The sequence below is a fragment of the Eretmochelys imbricata genome, unplaced genomic scaffold, assembly GCF_965152235.1.
Source record: "Eretmochelys imbricata isolate rEreImb1 unplaced genomic scaffold, rEreImb1.hap1 Scaffold_29, whole genome shotgun sequence".
Taxonomy (NCBI): domain Eukaryota; kingdom Metazoa; phylum Chordata; order Testudines; family Cheloniidae; genus Eretmochelys; species Eretmochelys imbricata.
Genome location: NW_027554341.1, coordinates 299,926 through 322,417, shown reverse-complemented (window position 1 = coordinate 322,417; position 22,492 = coordinate 299,926). Strand labels below are relative to the sequence as shown.

Genomic DNA, 22,492 nt, shown 5'->3' with positions numbered 1-22,492 from the left:
TGCCGTGATGTCGAGTTTTTTCTTTGTTCCTGTCTCTGAGATTCTCGTTGCTGAACATCACAATCCCATCTCAATGCTCCTGGAATATTCCAATAGCAGGGTTCATAGAAACGTGCAAGATGGATACCCAACCAGTGAATGAACTGATGAATATTATTACCATCACAGCAACGCCCTTCTAGTTAAGGTTGCATCATGACTTCTGTTTAAAGGTCATCCTTTCTTAAAAAAAAAAAGAAAAGGAAAAAACAGAAGACATGCTTAGTCAGATTCTTTTGAAATTTAATGTGCCTTAGGAGGGTGCAGGGTAGGATTAGTGACCTAAATGTGGGGTCATCTGAGAGAGGGTTGTGGAGATATGAGCCCAGTTACAAGTTTCTAAGTTTTGTTTATTTTGCTCAAAGTTAGAGATCGAACTATTGATGTGAGGCAGGTCAAAATGGTCTCAATCTGTCTCATTTTACCCAAGGTAGTGCACGGCCCCCACTAAATCTTGGGGGACCCGAAATGAGAATGGAATTTAAGAAAGTCTGCGTGTTGGATTGTGCGCTTGTGCCAATGCAGAAGGAGGGCTAGCGGATTTCCATTCCCACCATTTTGTATGGTTTAAAGCTCAGTTTCTGGAAGCGCACTAGAAGCTGAATGGTTACTCGGAAAGCTTTGAAATTTGGGTGCCTCAGGCAGACCCGGGGTAGATTCGCGTTCCAAATTTGTTGTCATTTGACCAAGGGCTTCCGGAGTTATAAGCCCCTCCATAACTTCCAGTTTCCTTCTGCTGCCTTGTATTGTTAAACTGCGAGGTACGAATGATGGGATCAATCACAGACCTCATTGAGATTGACGGCTGTGAATTCATCCTTCAATTAACATAACTAACAATAAGTTAACCAAAAGCCCCCACCTTAAGCTTTGTCTACACTACCAATTTTGTTGGTCGGGATGTGAAAAAACCACCCCGACCAACAAAAGTTTGACCGTCACAAGCGGTAAAGGTAGTAAGGTCTGAAGGGTAGACAAGGCGGTAAAGGTAAAAGCTGTAAGGTCCATAGTGTCGACATGGCCTAACTCTGTTGAGTTACTCACTGGGTGAGTAAGAGGAGAAACAGCTCCATTTACTCGACTAGAGTTACTCTTTATTTACACCAGGCTGAGGGAGAGAAGAATGAGTCTCACTGATCAGGACTAGGCCTTCCCTGCTATGTAAGAGCTGAGGGTTGTGTGGCTGACAGAAGACGATTATTTCTATCAGGAAATTGCAAATTAATTTGAGATGGGCCCAGCTCAGACACTGGGCTCTTTCTTGGGATCCTCACTTCCCCAAAGCTCAGGTGAGGGGGCTTAGGATCTGAGGTTCTGGTTCCACACTAAAGCCCATCCCTGCAGAACCCACCTTTACTTTGACTGGCAACAATTGGCTCCTTTGATGGCTATCGCAATTTCCATGGAGCGACCATGTAGTGAAGGGGACTGGGAGCCCGATCTACCCTCTCCCATTTTGAGATGATCTCTTCAGGTCCGGGCTGGTCCGTGGTCTCTGCTGAGGCTGCTCACAGGGGATTAACGGGTTCTAGTTTGGATGGATGAGATGTTTGGTGGGTGCTTTCATGTCGTGTCCAAGGAGATGAGGCACAAAACCAATTTTTCACAGCACTCGGAAGGGGAGGACACTGGGGCACTGCTCACTGGGGCTGGGTTGAATAGGTGACCTAGACATGAAAGCAGCCGCTTCATCTGTTATCTCCCAAGCCAGCATTTCCCATCCTGCGCCGAGATGGCTATAGCATTCATGTGGACATGGGGTGTGAACGGAGACCTCCTCTCCTTTCATGTGTCCAGTGCTGGAAGCGAAGACCAGGGACTGTCCTGCTCTCTAAAGATGGCTTTTCCGGGAACAGAGAGACAAGGTGGGCGAGGTAATATCTAGTGAGTAGAAAACAGCTCAACAGAATGGTCACCATGTATCCTGGGTACTAATTGCTGATTTCCATGGAGAGGCCCCAGGAATGGGCTTGGCCCTCTGGGGGGACCTGTAACCAACTTTGCAGCATCCTGCACAATTAGAGCAGGAGCAAGGGGGTGTGGGTACTGCAGAATCTGGAACAATACATGGACACTTGCTCCAGGATGTGAGCTATGACAGGGATTTTCAGAGTGGTTTCAGGGAAACAGGTGCCCAATGCCCATTGTCTGCACAATGGGAGTTAGATGCTTAACTCTCTTAGGGTATGTCTACACTACGAAATAAGGTCGATTTTATAGAAGTCCATTTTTAGAAACTGATTTTATTCAGTCGATCGCGTATATCCCCACTAAGCGCATTAAGTCGGCGGAGTGTGTCGTCAATATCGTGGCTTGCATTGATTTACAGAGCGGTGCACTGTGAGTAGCTATCCCACAGTTCCTGCAGTCTCCGCTGCCCATTGGAATTCTGGGTTAAGCTCCCAATGCCTGATGGGGCACAAACATTATCGCACGTGATTCTGGGTACATGTCGTCAGGACCACCCCCCCTTCCCTCCTTCTGTGATAGCAACGGCAGAGAATCGTTTTGCGCCTTTTTTCCTGGGTTATCCATGCAGACGCCATACCACGGCTAGCCTGGAGCCCGCTCAGCTCACCGTATGTCTTCTGGGTGCTGCTGGCAGACGCGGTACTGCATTGCTACACAGCAGCAGCTCCTTGCCTTCACGGCAGATGGTGGATTGGTAGCCGGCGTACATCTCCTGGGTGCTCCTGGCAGACCTCGGTGAGGTCGATTGGGGTGCCTGGACAGACATGGCGCTTCTCCTCTTAGAGCACCGAATGGGAGCCAGAGACTCCAGGTCATTCTCTTCTTTAGGTTTTGTCTCATGGAGATTCAGTCCTGCCTGGAATATCATGCGAGCTGGAGGCTTCTGCCTCAGGCAGCTCTCCCAGCCCGCAGCATCGCACGGTCACATCTACCCAGCTATAATGATTTAGACCAACTGAGAACCTCTCCCTTCACTTTTAAGAAACCTGTGTAACCCTTCTGCCAGTTGGAGTCAGCAGCAACAAGGGCCGGGTTCAATATCTTGGGGGTCTTTTTCAACAATGCAACATAACACCGACTTGAGCTCCCAACTAGTAACTTGGCACAATTACACATCCCCCGTTGGGCACCTCTAGAGATAACACTTCCCCTCTCACAAGCACAGAGTCCGAGTGTAGAAAAGAAACTTTTAATAAAAAGGGGGAAAGTAAGCTGGTATTAACTTGGGAAAACACTGCAAGCAGGATTCATAACATAAACCATGAGCAAAACACCCACCCCAGAGTATGTTGGGCTTTGTCCTTTTGCCTCAGGTTCTTAAGTCCAGCAACCAAAAGTTCCTGTAACGTGCCCTTCCCTTCACCGCACCCCACTCACAGCTGTTGTCCTTGGTCAGCGAAGACCCAGAGTTCAGAGGTGCATCTGTGGCATTCACAGCCCACCCTGGTGAACGGAGAGAAAGGCATCTTGCTCTCTCTCCACTGTCCGGGCATTTGCTCTGGCCTCTGCCAGCCATCCTGCACACATCCACCCACCCACCTCCACTGGCCTTTGGCACCCATGTCCCCTGCTTAGCAAGTGCAGTTTACTTGACGGTGAGTTCCTCAGTCAGGGCATGTCAAGCACAGTTCTGCTGCCCTTGATTCACACAAGAAGGATACACAAACCCTTTATTACCCCTGCCCCAATAACAAAGTGTCTTGTGATCCAACACCAGCCAAAAGTCATCATTTGGGCAAAGCATTCCCATCATGCTATGTGCCTAGGCAGAGTGGGAGTGTGTGATGGTGTTCCCCGGGCTGCAACCTGGGACTGTGGGATGGCTGTGGCTCCTGAATTCACTAGCCTGGTGTGTCTCTCACAATGCTCTGCTAGCGACTAACAGTAAACCCCTCCAGGTGCTATCACTCAGTCCAGAAGCATGTGAAGCCCCACACCCAGCTAGATTGCATGAATGTTCCCAGATCCACTCGTGAATCACACAAAGAAAGGCACCAGCCAGATGCCCCCAGCTCCCAGCCTTGTACCTCAGAAATATACCATCTTGCATTGCTCAAGGCATTTAGGCACCTACCAATGGAGACAGGCACCTAGGGAGATTAATCAAAGCTCCTAAGTAAGCCAGGTGGCTAAATCCCATGGATGTTCAATGGGAGTTAGGCACCTAACCTGCTTAGGTGCTCTTGTAAATCCCACTGGGCACCTATTAGAATAGGTAGGTGCCTAAACCCCTTTATAATCTGTGCCCTGTGTCTATCTTCTCAAGTTCTAAGGCCTGGGCTTCACCTGAACTTCAGAAACATTACACCTATCATTTGCAAAAGAGCCTATTGGAGCAAACCTTGGGTTTCTACAACTGATACACCACCATCTGCATCCCTCTGCAATAGCAACCACAGTGGACTTTATCCAGGGACATGTAGGTGCTGACAGGGTTAGGCAGCAGCTGAGCAGAGCTTTTGAGGGTGTAAATTTTGGACTTAGGCACCTAAATGCTTTTGCGGATTTAGCCCTTGGCTCCTGCTCAGTGGGGCTGGGTTTGGACAGGTGACTTAGAGGTGAAAGCAGCAACTTCATCTCTTATCTCCCAAGCCAGCCTGTCCCATCCTGCTCGACAATGTTTGTAGCTTCCACATGGAAATGGGGTGTGAACTGAGACCTCAGCTCCTCTCAAATGTTCAGGGGCCGAATGCTCTCTCTAGTTGCCTTATTGGGGCACAATCTATTCCCAGGACCTGCCGCAGCGTGGTGCACCAAGCATGGTGTGCCAGGGACATAACATCAGCCCAGGGATTCAGTTACTGAGAGCAACCAAAGCAATCAGACCAAGTGGGGCATCCCCTAGGAAACCCGTGAGGAGCACAGAGCTGTGATTATCCCCAGGGGGCACTAGCAGGGGAGAGAGTAGAAAACAGCTCAGCAGAAGGGACCCAATGTATCCTGGGTGCAAAATCACCGATTTCCCTGGAGAGACCCCTGGAGGAATGGGCTTGGCCCTCTGGAGGAACCAGTGACTGGCTCTCCAGCATCCTGTGCAATTAGAGCAGACACAAGGGGCTGTGGGTGCTGCAGAATCTGGAACCGTACAGTGAACTTTCACTGAGGGCCATGAGCTGTGACAGGGATTTTCAGAGTGGCTTCAGGGAATTACGTGCCCAGCTCCCATTGACTGCAAAATGGGAGTTAGGCAACTAATGTCCTTAGACCCCTTTGAATATCCCAGACTTAATATACAGAGATTTCTGTCTTGTCCCTTTGTATCCTAATTTTCTTTGCACCACGCTAACCCTCAGTGGCCAGATGATTAGCTCAAGGTTCTGAAGTCTGACATTTTTCAGTAGTACATATAGAAGCCCAGGTGGCAGCTGTGCGATCTTCCCTCGCTCCCCATTCCCCGGACGTGTGCTTCTCCCCTGCCTTGGAGGGACCCTTGCTATATAGGACAGAGGATTCCTTTCTGCATACTTCTGGACCTCTCTATAGTAATGGAGCACAAGGATGCAAATCTATTTCCAGTAATGATGATGTTTGTGTGTTGCGGACATGTCTTCTAGGAACCGCACAAAGACCCCCAGTCCATTTCTTAAGGCCACCATGAAGCCATCACAAGGCACAAACTTTGATGCTTATGCCAATATAGTCACTCGCGGCCTAGCGGGGGAATGGTCCCTGTGCACCCCTAGGAAGTGATGAAGGCAAGGCTGGATGTTGAACAGTGCAAAGCTCAGGGATGGATGTTTCTGTTTGGCCAATGATGAAGAGAGGGGCCATTTGTAAAATCTGACAATAGATCATTTTCCACTTGACAAAGCCCTCAGCTGCCATTTTCAAAGAGGCCTCATTTTCAAAGCTACCCAGCTACCACTGACTGTCAGCTATCCAATGAATATCAGCCTTTCTCGTGTACCCTGCTGGGACCAGATTGTTCTGCATGATCTAGAGGTGAGGTGGTCCCTATCTCAGCTGAGATGGGAGCAGCCTTATATTTTAAAACCTCAAACTCATGAGTCTTTGGTCCTGGGGTCTGTGTCTGGCTCATTTTAAAGGGACAGGGCCACTTGTAGAACCCATGTCTGGATAGGGCTGCAGTTTACAAAGCCCTTCAGTGTTAGGAAGGGCTCAAAAATATGGTTTTTGGATCTGTCTTCAGTCTTCTGGGATGATATTGTTAAAGCCTCTTCGGGGATATCAGACACTCAGGGCTAGATTCACAGAAGGAATTAGGGCCTGATTTTTTTAAGGTATTTAAGCATCTAGTAGGACTTTCAAAACACCCTTTGATTTCAATTGGATTTAGGTACCTAAATGCTTTTGAAAATCCCACCAGGCACCTAAATACCTTTAAAAATATTACCTTTAGGTATTCTAACGATGAGCATTGCAGCACCTAACATTTAGGCACTTAGAAAATCCCCATGATTCCTAAAGCTTGTGTTCGGAGCCCAGGCTCCCTGTTCAATGACAGGAGAGGTAAACACCTAAATGGGATCCACAGTTGCCAGCAGGCAGTGGGGAGGTGCCTAACCTGACCACTGGGAGATGATGACTAGACGCGGGCGTGCCAAGCTCCACCCCCTCACAGAGATAGTTGCCTATGTCGAACTGTTGGGTGGCGCTTATCCCTGCTTGTGATGCATACCTGGGAACCCTCTCCTTGGGTCAGGCACCTCTGGTGTTTTGTGTGAGAAGGAGAAGGCCCTCCTGTTTAACTTTTAGCCCAGTGGTTAGGGTACTTACCTGGCCATGGGGAAACCCCCAGTTCAAGTCCCCCCTCTGCCTGAGGAGGAGAAGGGATTTGAAGGGGGATCTGCCACCTTTTGGGTGAGTGTCCTAATCACTGGGCTGTGGGATATTCCGATGTGGGGCTCCCTCAACCTCTCCTGTTCAAGCTGTTCCACTTTGGATTAAACCATTAAAGAATCATTGGGTCAGAGAGGGAGAGAGAGCACATGAGAATTACCCTGTAGCCTGGTGGCCAAAGCACTCACCTGGGAGACCCCGTGTCCACACCCCCTGCTCCAATAACTCTTTAATTATTTTTCCAGATTGGAACAGCTTCAACTGGAGTGACTGTGGGAGCCTCACATCAGAATACCCCTAACACTGATGACATGGACAGTGGCACAGCATCCTTTCTCTGTGCAAGTCCTTGTCAATGTTGATCTCTCTCTCTCTACTCCATTCATCGGTGTGGTGCCGAAAGTCACTGACACGTCAGGTCCCAGAATCCTAATTTTTGAAAGAAGCCAGACGGGGAGAGTAATTCCAATGCACCAATTGCAGGGCTTTATTTGACTGGGAAAGGAGAGAAATGGAAAGAGTGTCAGGGTCTGACATCAGTTTGGGGTTATCCTTAAGCCCTATCCATATCCCTAACCCATATTTAACGGGGACTTAAACATGAGTTTACCTTTAAACCTTCAATGGGGCCACTCATATGGTTAAAGTTAAGAACGTGCTGAAGTGGCTGCGGAATCAGGACCATTGTACAGAATATTCAAAGGAAATGAGTTTTAAATTCATAATCATGAGTGTTTGGACCAGATCCTCAGCTGGTGTAAATTCTCAGAGATCTATTGACTTCAATAGAGCTATGCCAATTTAAATCAGCTGAGCATTGGCCTGAGGCCCGGCATGACTAAGCCTTGTCTGGGATGATTTAGTTGGTGTTGATCCTGCTTTGAGCAGGGGATTGGACTAGATGGCCTCCTGAGGTCTCTTCCAACCCGTCTGTGATACTTCCAAGCAAACCAGAGTATGTTAAAAATATATCCGGTCAAAACAGCTCAAAGTTCAAACACTAAGTGCATTAGGATGAGCTGTTTGTAAATGAGCGATGGAGTAAGATATAGTCATACAAAATCTTTGCGAAATAATGTGTAATAAGGAGTACTTATAAGAAAATCATGATCTGGACGTAGACAATCATTAACAGGAAAAGAAGCACAATAATTTGCACAAAAATTTCAATAGATTATTCATTATCTAGTGTGACAGGGTCGAGCCAGATGGCTACAGGAGAGTAGTAGAAGGCAGATATATTAGCCCCAGGTTAAGTAGGTCCCTTTCCCCTGGGTAAGGTAACAGGGAAGGGTTTTTTTGTTTGTTTTTTTTTTTGAAACAGAAAAGAAGTTTATTGGTAACACTTACAAAATTACCAAAGGAAACAAAACAACTATGCAACAAAACAACGCAAACAGAAGGTATAACACAGCAGCTTTCAGGAGGGAGAAGTGTTCAGGCTAGCCTGGGCCCAGAGCAGGAGGGCTTCCTCGACACTTGTGGTCTTCCACCCCCTCGAGTTACCTAGTGCCGCGCCCAGTGTCACCGATCCTCCCTCTTCTGAGAGTGCCCGGTAAGATGGGCACAGCTGCGGGGTGGGTGGTTTAGGGATAGGGGTGGGGTAGACACCCATGTATTAATGGACCCCTCCTAGATGACAGGAATGATGGTATCCACAGTGGCAACGGCTGGGGCTGGCATCTCTCGCTCTTCCCCTCAATCAAAGGGTCAGACGGAGGGAACCGGACGGGGTCACCGAGCAGAGAACCCCGGACAGCACCCACCGCTCCTCGAAAGCGTCAAGGGAGTTGGTGGACGCCGCCCAGAGGAACTCCGCCCGGATACGTGAATGTACTGAGGATCGGAAGAAGGCCCCACAATCGCAGGACGTTTCATGGGCCAACCTCCTCTCTCTGGTTTTATAAATGGCTGTTTTAGCCAAGGCTAGGAGGAGGTTGACCAGAAGATCCCGTGACTTTGTGGGGCCATGGATGGGAAGTGTATAGATAAAAAGGTGAGGGGAGAAATGAAGCCAGAAGCATAATAAAATATTTGTGAGGAGCCGGAAAAGGGGCTGCAATCTGGCACACTCTAAATATACGTGCGCCAGGGTTTCCCTCACATTACAGAAAGGACAAGTGTCCGGGATGGGGGTAAACCGTGTCAGAAACACGCCCGTACTCACAGCTCTGTGAAGGAGCCGCCAACTGATGTCCCCGATGGGCCTCGGGACCAAGGTGTAATACAGGCTGGCCCACCGAGGTTGCTCACCCTCCAAAGGTGGCAGGAGATCCCGCCACTTTGTATCGGGGTGGGACACCAGGGTGTGGGCATGAAGGGTGTGAAGCGTAAGTGTATATAAATATTTCCGTGGTGCAATTTGAAAGCTAACCGGCTGCAGTTCGTGCAGCCGGCTTGCAGTGAAAGGGTGAGGGGTTTGTTGGGATCTACGAGGTAGGGGCCCGATGGAAAGGTCCGGCGGGCCTGGGGTAAAGGATGGGCGGGGTGCGCCCTCGCACAAGGCTCGGCTAACATAAGCCGGGGGTCAAGGAGGCCTTCACCTCCTGAAGTACGCGCCGGGGGGTACGGGGGCTGGAGAGCCCCATGCGCCGAGCGAGTGTCAGGGGATCCGGCCAGTCTCCCCGGTCGTAGTCCAGGAGGTCTCCGACCCTCGTGACTTCAGCCAGGACCAAGCTCTGGCGCACCGAGCGGGACTCCGCCACCTGCACACGGAGCTGGGGGTTGTGTAGCAGGGGCTCCGCGAGGAGATCTGCTCCCACGGTGGCCGCCACGGACCTGGTTGTTAGAAACAGTTTCCAGGGCCGGAGGAGGTCCTGGTAGAAGACCGGCAGCCCGGAGAGGTCTCGCGGAAAACCCCTCGGAGAAAGATAAAAGAGCTGCCGGTCGTAGCGAAGCCCTTGGAAGCGGCGCAGGAAGGCGTGCGCCAGTGTGCTCCACGCCGAACTACGTGCACTATAAAAGAGCCTCTGCAGGGCCTGGAGGCGGAAAACGCGGACCTGAGTGTCCAGACACTTCAGGCCCTGCCCTCCTTCCTTCAGGGGTAGATGAAGAACCCCAACAGGGGCCCAGTGCATTCCTGACCAGAAGAACTCTAGAATTAATCTCCGGAGGTGGGTCAGGAAACCCGGGGCCGGGGCCAGGGTGTTGAGCCGGTACCAGAGCGTGGACAGGACTAGTTGGTTAAGCACCAGTGCTCTCCCTCGGAGGGAGAGACATCGGAGTAGCCTCGTCCATTTCCGGATCCGCTCTATCACCCCGCCCTCTAAATTTTGCCAGTTCTCCGGCTGGGAAGGGTGCGTGGCGGAAAGGTAAACGCCGAGATAGAGCAGTGGACCCGCACTCCACCGGATGGTCTGAAGTGCGGGTGGGAGGGAGCCCACCTGCCGCCAGTCCCCCACCGCCAAGCCAGAGCTCTTGACCCAGTTGACTCGGGCGGAGGAGGCTGCCGAATAGATGGCTTGGCATGTCTCCACTCGCGCCAAGTCGCCCGGGTCCTGGACCATGAGGAGTACGTCATCGGCGTACGCCGACAGGACCAGCCGCAGCTCTGGCTCCCGCAGCACCAAGCCTGTCATCCTCCTGCGGAGGAGACAGAGGAAAGGCTCGATCGCCAGAGCGTACAACTGGCCCGAGAGGGGGCACCCCTGCCGCACTCCTCGCCCGAAGCTGACCGGTTCAGTCAGGGTCCAGTTGAGCCTAACCAAACACTCCGCGGAGGCATACAGCACCCGGAGAAAACTCACAAACTGAGGTCCGAATCCAAACGCCTGCAGAGTGCTCAGGAGGTACCCATGGTCTACTTTATCGAACTCTTTCTCCTGGTCAAGAGACAGGAGGGCGAACGACAGACCATCTCTCCGCCCGAGTTCCAAAAGGTCTCGGACTAGAAAGAGGTTGTCAAAAATGCTGCGACCCGGGACAGTATAGGTCTGGTCTGGGTGGATCACATCCGCCATCACGGACCCTAGCCGCAGCGAGATTGCTTTCGCTACGATTTTGTAATCCATGCTAAGGAGTGAGACGGGACGCCAGTTTCGTAGATTGAGGAGGTTCCCCCTCTTCGGCAGCAAGGAGAGCACTGCTCGCCTGCACGACAGAGGGAGGACCTTGCTCTGCAAGGACTCAGCCCAGACGGTGACTAGGTCTGGGCCGAGAATGTCCCAGAACGCGCGGTAAAACTCCACGGTCAGCCCGTCCATGCCCGGAGATTTATTGGTGAGCATGCGATGGAGGGCTTCCGAGAACTCGGCCAGGGTGAGAGGTAGCTCTAGTCGGTCTCGGTCGCCCACACAGACCGTGGGGAGTTCCTCCCAGAGCACCCCGCAAGCGCCAGGATCGGTCGGGTCCGGGGAGAAAAGGCTTGTGTAGAAGTCACGGGCCCTCCCACACATCTCCTCCGGATCTGTGAGGGGGGTGCCGTCTTCCTCAAGAAGGCAGGTGACGTGTTTCTTGGCCCCCCTCATTTTCTCCAGGGCATAGAAGAAGCGGGAGCCACGGTCCATCTCCCGAAGGAGGCGGATGCGGGACCGAATGAAGGCACCTCGGGCCCGGTGGTCCTCGAGGGCCCGGAGCTCCTCCCGCTTCTCCCGGCACGCTCCACAGAGGGACAAGTCCTCGGGATTGGCGGCCAGGCGCCTCTCCATCTCTAAGACCTTCCGTTCCAACTCCTCTATCGCCGCATTTCGCCGTCGGCTGGTGCCCCGAGTGTAGTCACGGCAGAAGAGCTTGGCGCGCACCTTCCCGAGACCCCACCATCGCCGCACCGAGGGAAAGGCACGCCACTGCTCTCGCCAGGCCAGCCAAAACTCCCGGAAGGACATCACAAAGCTCTCGTCCTCCAACAGGCTGTTATTAAAGTGCCAATAGGCCGGCCCCGGTCTCTCTGCACGGAGGGAGATCGTTACGGTGACTAAATGATGATCGGAAAATGGGGCCGGCCGAATGGCGGAGGAGTGGGCCTGTGAAAGATGGAAACGGGATAAGTAAATACGGTCCAACCGAGAGTGGTGTGACCGATGGGCCTCCACCCGGACAAAGGTGAATGTGGAGGTGTCATCTGGGTGATGGTCACGCCAGACGTCCACTAGGAAGTGATGTTCAACTATCCCTTGGAGAATTCAAAGAAAACAAGTTGGAAAAGAACCAAATGAAGGGTCCTATAGCTAGCAACAAAGCATGCAGGCCACACCTACAGAATGGGGAAGTGTATCCAGGAAAGCACTGAGTGTGAAGAGGATTTAGGGGCCATGCTAGGCAAGCCATTCAACATGAGCACCCAGGGTGATCCTGTGGTGAACAGGGCTAAAGCCATCATTAGATGCATGAAAAGAGCAGTGAGGAGCATAGGGAGGTGACACACCATGAGGAAGACTGATCATGGAATCCTGCATCCAGTTTTGGCATCCACCTTTGAAAAAAGATTTGGAAATCTTGGAGATGGGGCAGCAAAAAGCAATGAAACATTTTGAGGGCTGGAGAAAAATGCCTGCGAATGAACTATTGAAAGAGCTCAGCCTGTGTAGACGATAAAGAAGATCGGGAGGTGACATCATTGAAGTGTTGAAGTGACTTCATGGAGAGAAAATATCGGGTAGGAAAGGGCTCATTAATCTAGCAGAGAAAAGCATAACAGTGGCTGGAAACTCAAAAGAGACCAATTCGTATTCGAAAGAGGGCACACATATTCAACGGTGAGGATGAATCACCAAAGGAACAAACTAGAAAGGGAAGTGGTGGGAATTCCCCACCTCTTGATGTCTTCTAATGAAGACGAGATGCCTTTCTGGAACGTGTGTAGTCAAAAACTAGCTACTATGCTCAACAGAAAGCATGTGATATGCAGGGGGTCAGATGACTTGCTCAAATTGTCTCTTCTGTCCATAAAGCCTGCTCATTTATGAAAACCTGAGTGTAGCATGGGGAGAAGCCTCTGAAGTTTTACTGTGTTCAGCTTGAGCACACAATGAACGCTCATTGAGTGGGATGATCCAGGGGAAGCAGCTGAAATATCCAATGTGGCTGGACAGGGGCAGGACATCAGCACTGCAAGGGAGGGGTGGGAGTGGCAGTGACATCACAAGGGCCTTTGGCAGGACCTCAGCCTATTGGACAAAGGTGGTGGGGAGGTGATGATCTCACAGAGAGATCTTGACATCAGCCAGGCAGGACAGGGGTGCAGGACAGGGGCAACCTCGGAGATCCCTGTGGCTTTGCTTCAGCACGTCTCCTTCTCGAGGTCTCTCCTGGAGGACTGAGAGAGCATTCACTTGCATGTACGTGAGCACAAGGAGGACCCTCTTCAGAGTTTTCTTCTTTTCTTTTAGTGGTTTTGCTCAAAAATAGACGTCCCTGTATAGAAGGTAAGAGCCTCGGAGAGGTTTGGAACCTGTTCAGTCTGATCCATCAGGTGCCGGCTGATTTTTAGGAAAGGAAAACACTAGATTGTGGGGGCAGCATTTTATTTCCGACCTAGGACATTGTCCCTTAGAATTACTGGGGACATTGGGGTTTCTCCTTTTTGTTTTCCCTTTTCCTCTATCCCTCCTACCTTTCTCTTCTTGCTTCCTTTGTCCTTTTCCTCTGCTCTCCTCCCACCACCAGGAGCTCTGTGTGTGGAGCGAGGGCTGGGGGGGCGGTTGTGGGAGGCCCTCACAGAGAGGTGAGACTGGAATTGGGCTCTGAGAGTGATCCCCTCGGTGGTGACCAGGGCCATTCTTTGGGCTATTTGATGAGAACCCTTAGCCTCCCACCCCCCAAAGTCTCAACCTTGATTGGCTGAGGAGGGGGCTATTGACAGGGAGGAAACTCTGGTCTTTGTTGTTCTCTTTTATGACCAAGCAAATAAGTCACAACCAGTTATAGGTTTGACCAATGTTGATGCTGGTCTCCATTCATTGTCCTGGAGCAGTTCATGATCCTCTCGAACATTCCAATTCTTCTCAAATACTTGTTGAATAATTACGATGAAAAATTGTTGGTCTGTAGCTCATTTGAGAGCAACTCTGCTACTGACTGGCTGCATCAGCTAAGACAGGTCCCTGCTCCTTTCTCAGCCTTCGTTTCTCCTTCTGTCAAGGACGAATAACAATCCTCTCCCACCTACCTCGCCATGGGTGGATGCTGGGGATCCACTGAAGAGTGTCACTCGGAGCAGTGCAGACTAGGGGGTGTCCTATCACACTGAGCCATATCCGATTATGACCTAATATTCGATTGGATTTGTATTTTATTCTTTTGAAATTGTGAAGAGCAGCAACTACTTAGCTCAGACTGAAGCATCTCATCTAATTTTCTAGATCATAGTTGGTTTCAGAGTAGCAGCCGTGTTAGTCTGTATTCGCAAAAAGAACAGGAGGACTTGTGGCACCTTAGAGACTAACCAATTTATATGAGCAGAAGCTGTCGTAAGCTACAGATGCATCCGATGAAGTGAGCTGTAGCTCACGAAAGCTTATGCTCAAATAAATTCGTTAGTCTCTAAAGTGCCACAAGTACTCCTTTTTCTATTTGCTAGATCATGTGTCTCCTCTTTGTGTACGACGAGACAGTTTAATGCACTGTGACAAACAGGAGACACTCTTGTTTTGCAAACAAATATTTTTGCTAAGAATTTTCATCCTACTTGTTATGATTTCAAGAAACAAAGTGGTTTCGTCTGAATGGATTTTCTGACAGAAACGGTTTTCATGAAAATGTTCACACCTGATTTCCTGGGCTCTATCCCTGCCTCCAGGGGGTTGTTGTCTCATAGTTAGAACAGGAGTCATCACTGTTGGCTTCTCTTTCTGTCTCCGTCACCGCTTTGCTGTGTGACACCTTGGGTAGGTCCAATGGGAACAGGGTCAATTCTCTAACTCCAGGCAGCAGGGAGCCTGAGTGAGATAAGGGATGTTAAGGCCGTCTGCGAAGGAGAAAGGGATGTTTCCAGGTGTTGAATGTCAAGAATTCTAAACTTTGCTAAAATGGCTAATCTCGAGAAATAAGAACTAGTTGGGGCCAAACTTGAACCATTGTCTTTTTTAAAGCCCATTCAGGGATGTGAGTCCCAGAGAGCCATAGAGAGTGGGAGCAACTTGCCCAAAGTCCCACAGATCAATAGGCAGCAATGGAAGCAGGAGTGACACTCCCTCTCAAAGGCAGGGGGACCAGCCATTAGGGCCTGGTTGCAATTGCCAGCTGTGGGAGGGAGTGTGCGGCCGTGGTTAGTGAAGGGGTCCATCCCTGGCTCTGACACTCAGTGTGACCCTGAGCTGGTAGCTGAGGCCCGTTTCCCATCAGTAGGGTTGGGGTCCCATCGCTACAGCCCAGTGGGTTTGGGAGGCTCCAGGAAGGTGTGTAAAGTGCTGGGATGTCAGGATCACCTCTGCCCTAGGGCCATGTTCTGCAGCCCCCTGCTGCTGGCTGAGTTTCTCCGTCCCTTGGCAATCAGACAGACTCTTGTTTTCACAGCCAGTCGATCGCCCTCGTGTCATCACCCTGCCTGCTGGCTGGGCAGGGTAACTCCTGAGGTCACCATCCTCTCCAGCCTGCCTTGGGCTTGGAGAGTGAGGAGGAGGGCGAGGGACATCTGCTGACCCTGAACATCCGCCATCCATCATCCCATCACTGAGAGCAAGTGAGTGGCATTCGGGTTCCTCGGTGGCTTCCCCTGTCTGTCTGGGGAGAGGCAGAAACGGGGAGAGACTATCTCCAAAGGGGGATTTCCTTTGCAAACAGCCCCCAAGAGCCCCTCACTCTTAGGCCAGGCAGGGGCTTCTCCAGAGCCGTCTCCAGTGTGTTTGGAAAGGTTCCAGCAAGGGGGCTCCTAGTCCTTCCCTTGTGGGACACTGTTCCCCAGGCTGAGAGTCTCGGAGCTGGCCCGACCCTGTGAGCTGCTGAGCCTGGAAATCAATGGGGAACGAGGAGGGCCCTGGTCATGGTTCTGCTCTGAACCCTCCTGCTTCTCAGCGTCCTCTGGAACTGGTCGCTCGCTCAGCACCGGTCAGAGATGGCCGGTGTCACTGACCCCACCCCACCCTATGGACACGTTTCCCAGATCTCAGTGCCCGGTCTGAGCTCTCTCCCTCCCCCGCCTCCAGGGTTTCACACCGAGCAGGTTCCCGTGGGCTGCGCTCTGAGTGGCCAGGCCCTCGTGGACCCCCGAGGTTCCAGTATGCCTATGATGGGAGGGACTTCATCAGCTTTGACGACCAGACGGGGCCGTGGGTCGCGGCCGAGCAGCCGGCCTTCCCTCAGAAGCAGAGCTGGGAGACGGGCAAGACGTGGACTCAGTACGTCCGGTGGTACCTGAAACGAGTGTCTGGACACCCTGCAGAGCCCGGTGCAGCAGGGGAGTGGGGTCCTGCGGCAGCAGGGTGAGTGAGCCTGCAAGGAGCTAGCATGGGGTGCGGGAGGGGCACAGTCACACCAATGGGACTTAGGTACAGAGGTGCCGACTTTCCAATGCTCCAGGGGATGCTCGACCCCCACTCTGCCCCAGGCCCTCCCCGCACTCCACCGCTTCCTGCCCCACCTCTTCCCACACCTGCTCCGCCCCCCACTCCAACCCCTCTGCTTCTCCCCACCCTGTTCCGCCCCCTTCCCCCTCGTGCGCCGCCCCCTCGCTCCTCCCCCTCCCCCCGTGAGCCTCCTGCATGACACAGAACAGCTGACTGTGGTGGGCAGACAGCGTTGCGGGGGAGGGGGAGGCGCTGATCGGGAGGGCTGCTGATGGGTGCTGAGCACCCGCCATGTTTTTTCCTGTTGGTGCTCCAGCCCCGGAGCACCCACGGAGCCGACGCCTATGCTTGGGTATCTCCGGAAAGGGTGGTGTGGCTGGGCAGATGGACTGTGATGAAGCGCGCCTGTGTTCTATTCCAGCTCTGTCCCTGGCCTGCTGGGTCACCCTGGGCCAGTCACAACCCATCTCTGTGCCTCAGTTTCCTCATCTGTACAATGGGGATAATGAAGCTGACCTTTTTTGTAAAGTGCATGGAGATGGAGCAATGACGAGCTTGTCGAGAACTGTGGGTTGTTCTCAATTGTTACCAGTGCAGACAGTTTATTAGCTGGTGCTAGCAGTTCTGGCTGCCTGGGCGCCTCCATTCTGCAAGCCCTTTCCTGTTGGCTTCCAGCTCCCTCCAACATCTCCTTTTTGGGCTGAACCGTTTCAGCCCTGGGTTGTGAGTTGATTAATTTTGGCAAGTTTGAGCCGGAAAAGGCCCAGCCGTCTGTGCGTGTGAAGGCAGCAGACTGGGAATGGGGCGGGGGATGCATTTTGTCATTCGACAAAGAAAAAACACTTGCCTTGAGCTTCTTTTGCCCAGTGCTAGCACCTCCTCAGTTGAGGGCAGAGGCGTGGAAAGGGCCAGGGACTCGGGGCAGTGTGGCAGCGGGATTGAAGTGCCCGAGGATGCAGAGAGGGACCTGCTGGGATTTCCAAAGGGAGGCGCCTGACTCCCTGTGAAATCACCGGGGTTAGGCACCGAGGGGGTTGGAAATCCAACTGGCCCTTAGCCCCCTAAATCGCACATGCATGTTTGGAGGGTCCAGTGAAAACCTGCCTGGATGTAGCTGGGTTACAGTGCAGGAGCGTGCGCAGTGAAGGAGACCTGGGCCCAGGCTTCTGCTGGTAACTACCCAGTTCAGCTACACCAATATGAGAAAGGATTAGAACAGAGGGGATTGACACCAGATTAACTAACTCTATTTACGAATCAATGTAAATGGGTGCAGACCAGGTCTCTCTCACATGTGAGTATTCCTCAAATTCAAACTGGAACAGGTGCAGAGAAGGGCTACTAGGATGATCTGAGGAATGGAGAGCCTACCTTATGAGAGGAGACTCAAAGAGGTTGGCTTGTTGAGCCTAATCAAGGAGCGTATGATGGGTCCACCTACAATGGTGTGTGGCCCATTGGCGACTGCCAGTAGCAAAAATCCCCAATGGCCAGAGACAGGACATTAGATGGGGAGGGCTATGAGTTGCTACAGAGAATTCTTTCCCAGATATCTGGCTGGTGGGTCTCACCCACATACTCAGGGTCTAATTGATCACCAGAGTTGGGGTCAGGAAGGAATTTTCCGCCAGGAGAGACTGGCAGAGACCTTGGGGGGTGGGGTTGTTGCCTTCCTCTGCAGCATGGGGCACGAGTCACTGCTGCTTTAAACTAGTGTCAGTGGTGAATTCTCTGTAACTTGAAATCTTTAAATCATGATTTGAGGACTCCAGTCGCTCAGGCAGAGGTTAGGGGTCGGTTCCAGGAGCAGGTGGGTGAGGTTCTGTGGCCTGCAATGTGCAGGAGGTCAGACTAGATGACCACAATGGTCTCTTCTAACCTTAAAGTCTATCAGACACTCTGCAGGGCCTTTACCTGTTCTATTACATGGTCCCAGCCCCCGGCGTCTGGCTAACGCCCTGTGTCTCCTCCCAGTGCACCCCAAGGTCTCAGTTTCCCGCAGAGATGCCCCCGATGGCTCCATCACCCTCTCCTGCCACACCAGGGGTTCTTACCCACATCCCATCCACATCTCCTGGATGCAGGATGGAAAAGACATCCTGGTGGAGGAAGAGTCCAGCGGGATCCTGCCCAACGCTGACGGCACCTACTACATGCAGTCGTCTCTTGAGATCTCCCTGCAGGAGGAGGACAGGCACCGCTATGCCTGCCAGGTAGAGCACAGCAGCCTGGCAGAGCCTGCACTTGTCTGGAGTAAGGGTGGGGCGAATGGCGGGGGGTGGGGGCACAGCCCTCTTGGAGTTTCAGAGATGGGGTGAGCCCCTGTAGCAGAAGGGTCGGTATCCCTGCCCATCATCAGTGTGAACTCTTCTAGTCTGGGGATTTGTGTGATCCACAGAAATGGCCGATCCCTCAGAGAGTCTGATTTTCGGGCCATGGTGGCATCCAGTGACGGTGAGTTCCACAGGCTGATGTTATTACAAGTGAAAGGCCCAGCAACTGTGTGGCGTGTATGGCTGGCAGTGCCTGGCAGAGTGCCCGGTCTTGTGCCCCATCCCTGTCCGCCTCCTGCCTCAGACTTTCCTCTCCTCTGGAGGCCAGGTCTCTGTATAGGCCCTTGGGGAGAGGTTCAAGGCAAAGGCCTGTGGCTGACCCAGGAGGATGGTCCAGTGGGTACTCCCCTCGCTGACCTGAGTCCTTCTCCGTCCCACAGCCCCTGGGAAGAAGGGCTCCCTGCCCCTCTGGGTCCTGGCCTCCATTGCCCTGGCTGCGCTGATTCTGGCTGGAGCTGTAGGAGCAAGTGTTACCCTGTGGAGGGGAAAATCAGCAGGTAACAGTTGGTCCCTGTGGAGCTGGGATGTATGCGAGGGCGGCTCGGGAATGGGGCAGCCCAGCCAGCCAAGGGTGAATGGGTCCTCCCACCCCCAAGGAGAGGTGGGGCAGCGTTGATCACAGTAGCCTGGTCCTGCTGGGGGCAGAGTGGGCTCTGTGGTTGACTGGGCATCTTATTGTGCGGGGGGTCACTGGGGTAGGGCTGGCGTCAGCGTGGTGCAATCGGGGTCACGGAGAGCCTTGTTTCTGGGGAAGGGGGAGTCGGGGTCACCATGGGGGAGGGGTTACCCTGCTCCCCTGCACTGATCCTCATTCTCTGCTTGTGTTTCAGGCCCATGGAGACCCAGCTACGCTCTGGCAGCCAGTGAGTAAATCTGGGGTACAGGGCCCAGATGCCCCAGTGCATCATAGTGGGAGGGGAGTAGTGACTGAAGATGAGCGCCGATTGCTGTTTACTCTAGGCCTGACAATTCCTGGGCCTGTGGAAATCTGCGGGGCCGCCCCAGCCATCATCCTTCCCCGGCTCCCCGGGAATCTCTGACACACGCGCTGCCTTCGCTCAAAACCCAGGGAACCCCAAAGAGCGGAAACAGCATCCAAAGGTCACCCCCCAGGGCAAAGCTCGGCCAGCGTCCCAGCATGCACTGTGTGCCCCTTAGCATGACTCTGGGGACAGGAGTGCAGGCCTGTACCCGGAGCACCGGGAGATGGTGCGTAGGGTTGTTACGCTCTCTCCTGGAGGCCTGCCCATTGTCAGGACTGGGGGTTTCTGTACAGAGCTTAGTTTGGGGTCCATGAGGGGGCATGGCGGGGGGAAACCCACAGCTGAATTCCCATCCGCCTTCCCTAGCTGGGGTTCCCAACAGGTAAAGCCACCTCTAAATAATTGTCTTCTCTCTCTGTACCGCAGCAAAAATCGGAGAAGTTTCTGCTTCCAGCTCTTCATCGGGAACAGACACCCAGAGCATGGGAGCCCGGAGCTAGGTTCAGAGTGGCCCTGGCCATCCAGTGAGGAATTATGGGATGCCACCTCCATCTGTGAGGCAAATGGACCCGCTTGAAAAAACTGAATGCAGAAATTGTGGTTTGTAGGAAGAAGACTCTTTGCTCTCATCGAGGTCCAGTCTGAGATGCCACCAGCTTTTCTGACACACAAAAATCTGCTCCAAACTGAGCCACTGAGTCTCCAGATATCAGACGGTGGTTGGCTAGCGTCTCTGTGTGGAGCAGGACTTGCGGAAAGATGAGGATCTATCCCTCTCTGGCTGTGGCTGAGGGGATGTGGAACGGGTTTTTCCCTATTTCTTCTCCAGTTCCACCTTTTTGCTGGCTTTTCATTTTTAAGAAATGATTTCTGGGGGCTGACACACGACCGCCAATGTCTCAGATACCTACAGACCTGCGGACTGTGTGGATTTTTGGGTAACAAAGTGTGATGATATGGGTTCCCCTATCACAGTAGTGCTACCTCTCCCTTTCCTCATGCTCTGGTCCAGGGGCAGCACATTATGACAGACGGGGGCATTCCTGTTACCATTTGCTATGAGTGTGACATTTCTAATTTAAATTTGGACACAAATAAAGTACCTTTGTGATTGGGAAATGTGTTCTACAGCATTAAACCTTGGAGCGAGTGTAGTAACTCCTCTCTTAACGTTGTAGTTATGTTCCTGAAAAATGCGACTGTAAGCAAAATGATGTTAAGCGAATCCAGTTTCCCCATAAGAATGAATGTAAATGGGGAGGGGGGGGGAGGTGAGGTTCCAGGGAAATTATTTTCACCAGACAAAAGACTGTACACACACACACACACACACTAAGTTTTAAACAAACAATTTAATGCTGTTCACAGCTATGATGGTTGTGAAGCTTGGTTGAGGTGGTGAAGTTAGAGGGTGGACGAGGAAGGGATATTTCCCAGGGAATGCCTTACGGCTAAATGATGAACTAACACTCGGCTGAGCCCTCAAGGGTTAACACATTGCTGTTAATGTAGCCTCACACGCTACAAGGCAGCACCAATGGAGGGAAGGGAGACAGCATGGCAGACAGAGACACACGCCGTGTGTGTGAGAGAGAGATGCACTTTGCCCCTTTAAGTACTCTGACCCCACTCTAAGTACATTGCCTTTTTAAGAAGATCGGCAGGTTGAGATGGGAGCTGCATCCAGGAAGCTCCCTCCATCCTGAGCCCTGTCGTGTCTCCCCCACCACCACACACACATTCTATGGAGATGGGGTAAGTGGGGGGCAGGGGGACACCCTGACATTAGTTCCCCTCCCCTCCCTCAGCACAGCAAGCAGGAGGCTCTGGGGAGCAGCTCCAAGGCAGAGGGCAGGAGCAGCATATGGCAGTGGGAGGAGGGACAGCTGAACTGCTAGCAATTGATAGCCTGCTGGGCGGCTGCCACACTAGGAACTTAGGGGAACAGGGAGCTGATAGGGGGGCTGCCAGTCCACCCTGGTTCCAAGCCCCCACCAGCTAGCTGCAACGGGCTGCTCTCCCTGCAAGCAGTGGACAAAGCAGGCAGCTGCCAAAGGACGTTATAAGGGAGCATTGCACAACTTTAAATGAGCATGTTCTCTAATTGATCAGCAAGGTAACAACATAACATTAACAATCTGCTTTACAAGGCTGCTTGCTGGGTCTGGCAGGAAATGAAACTTACCCTGTTACACTGTCTGCAAAGAGCCATGGCTGCAGCCGTGAATCCTTTGAAGAGCCTCCGAGATGAAGCTACTTGCTCCATCTGTCTGAGCCCTGGTCTACACTAGGAGTTTAGGTCAAATTTAGCTGCGTTATATCGATGTAAACCTGCACCCGTCCACACGATGAAGCCCTTTTTTTTTTTGACTTAAAGGGCTCTTAAAATCGATTTCCTTACTCCACCCCCAACACGGGGATTAGCGCTTAAATCGGCCTTGCCGGGTCGAATTTGGGGTACTGTGGACGCAATTAGACAGTATTGGCATCCGGGAGCTATCCCAGAGTGCTCTATTGTGACCGCTCTGGATAGCACTCTCAACTCATATGCACTGGCCAGGTAGACAGGAAAAGGCCTGCGAACTTTTGAATCTCATTTCCTGTTTGCATGGTGACCTGCAGCTTGCCACGCTGGCCAGAGCTCATCAGCAGAGGGAATTAAAATCAACAAAGGGGGTGGCTTTGCGAGAAACTGAATGGCCCCCTCAAGGATAGAACTCAAAACCTCAAAGATAGAACTCAAAACTGGGTTTGGCAGGCCCTTGATTTCGCAGAGGGAAGGAGGGAGGGAGGAGAAAATGAATACAAAACAAATCTGGTCTATTTCTTGTTTTGAGCCACTTCATCTATCTTTATACATCTTGCCGGCAGCAGACTGTGCAGTACGACCACTAGCCATCGTCATCTCCTGGGTGCTCGGCAGAAG

At 52.2% G+C, this 22,492-nt stretch overlaps 1 pseudogene; it reads left to right on the top strand.

Annotated features, from left to right (window-relative positions):
* The first annotated feature begins 15,799 nt into the window (after positions 1–15,799).
* LOC144258644 (class I histocompatibility antigen, F10 alpha chain-like) lies at positions 15,800–20,749 on the top strand (annotated as a pseudogene).
* The last annotated feature ends 1,743 nt before the right edge of the window (positions 20,750–22,492 follow it).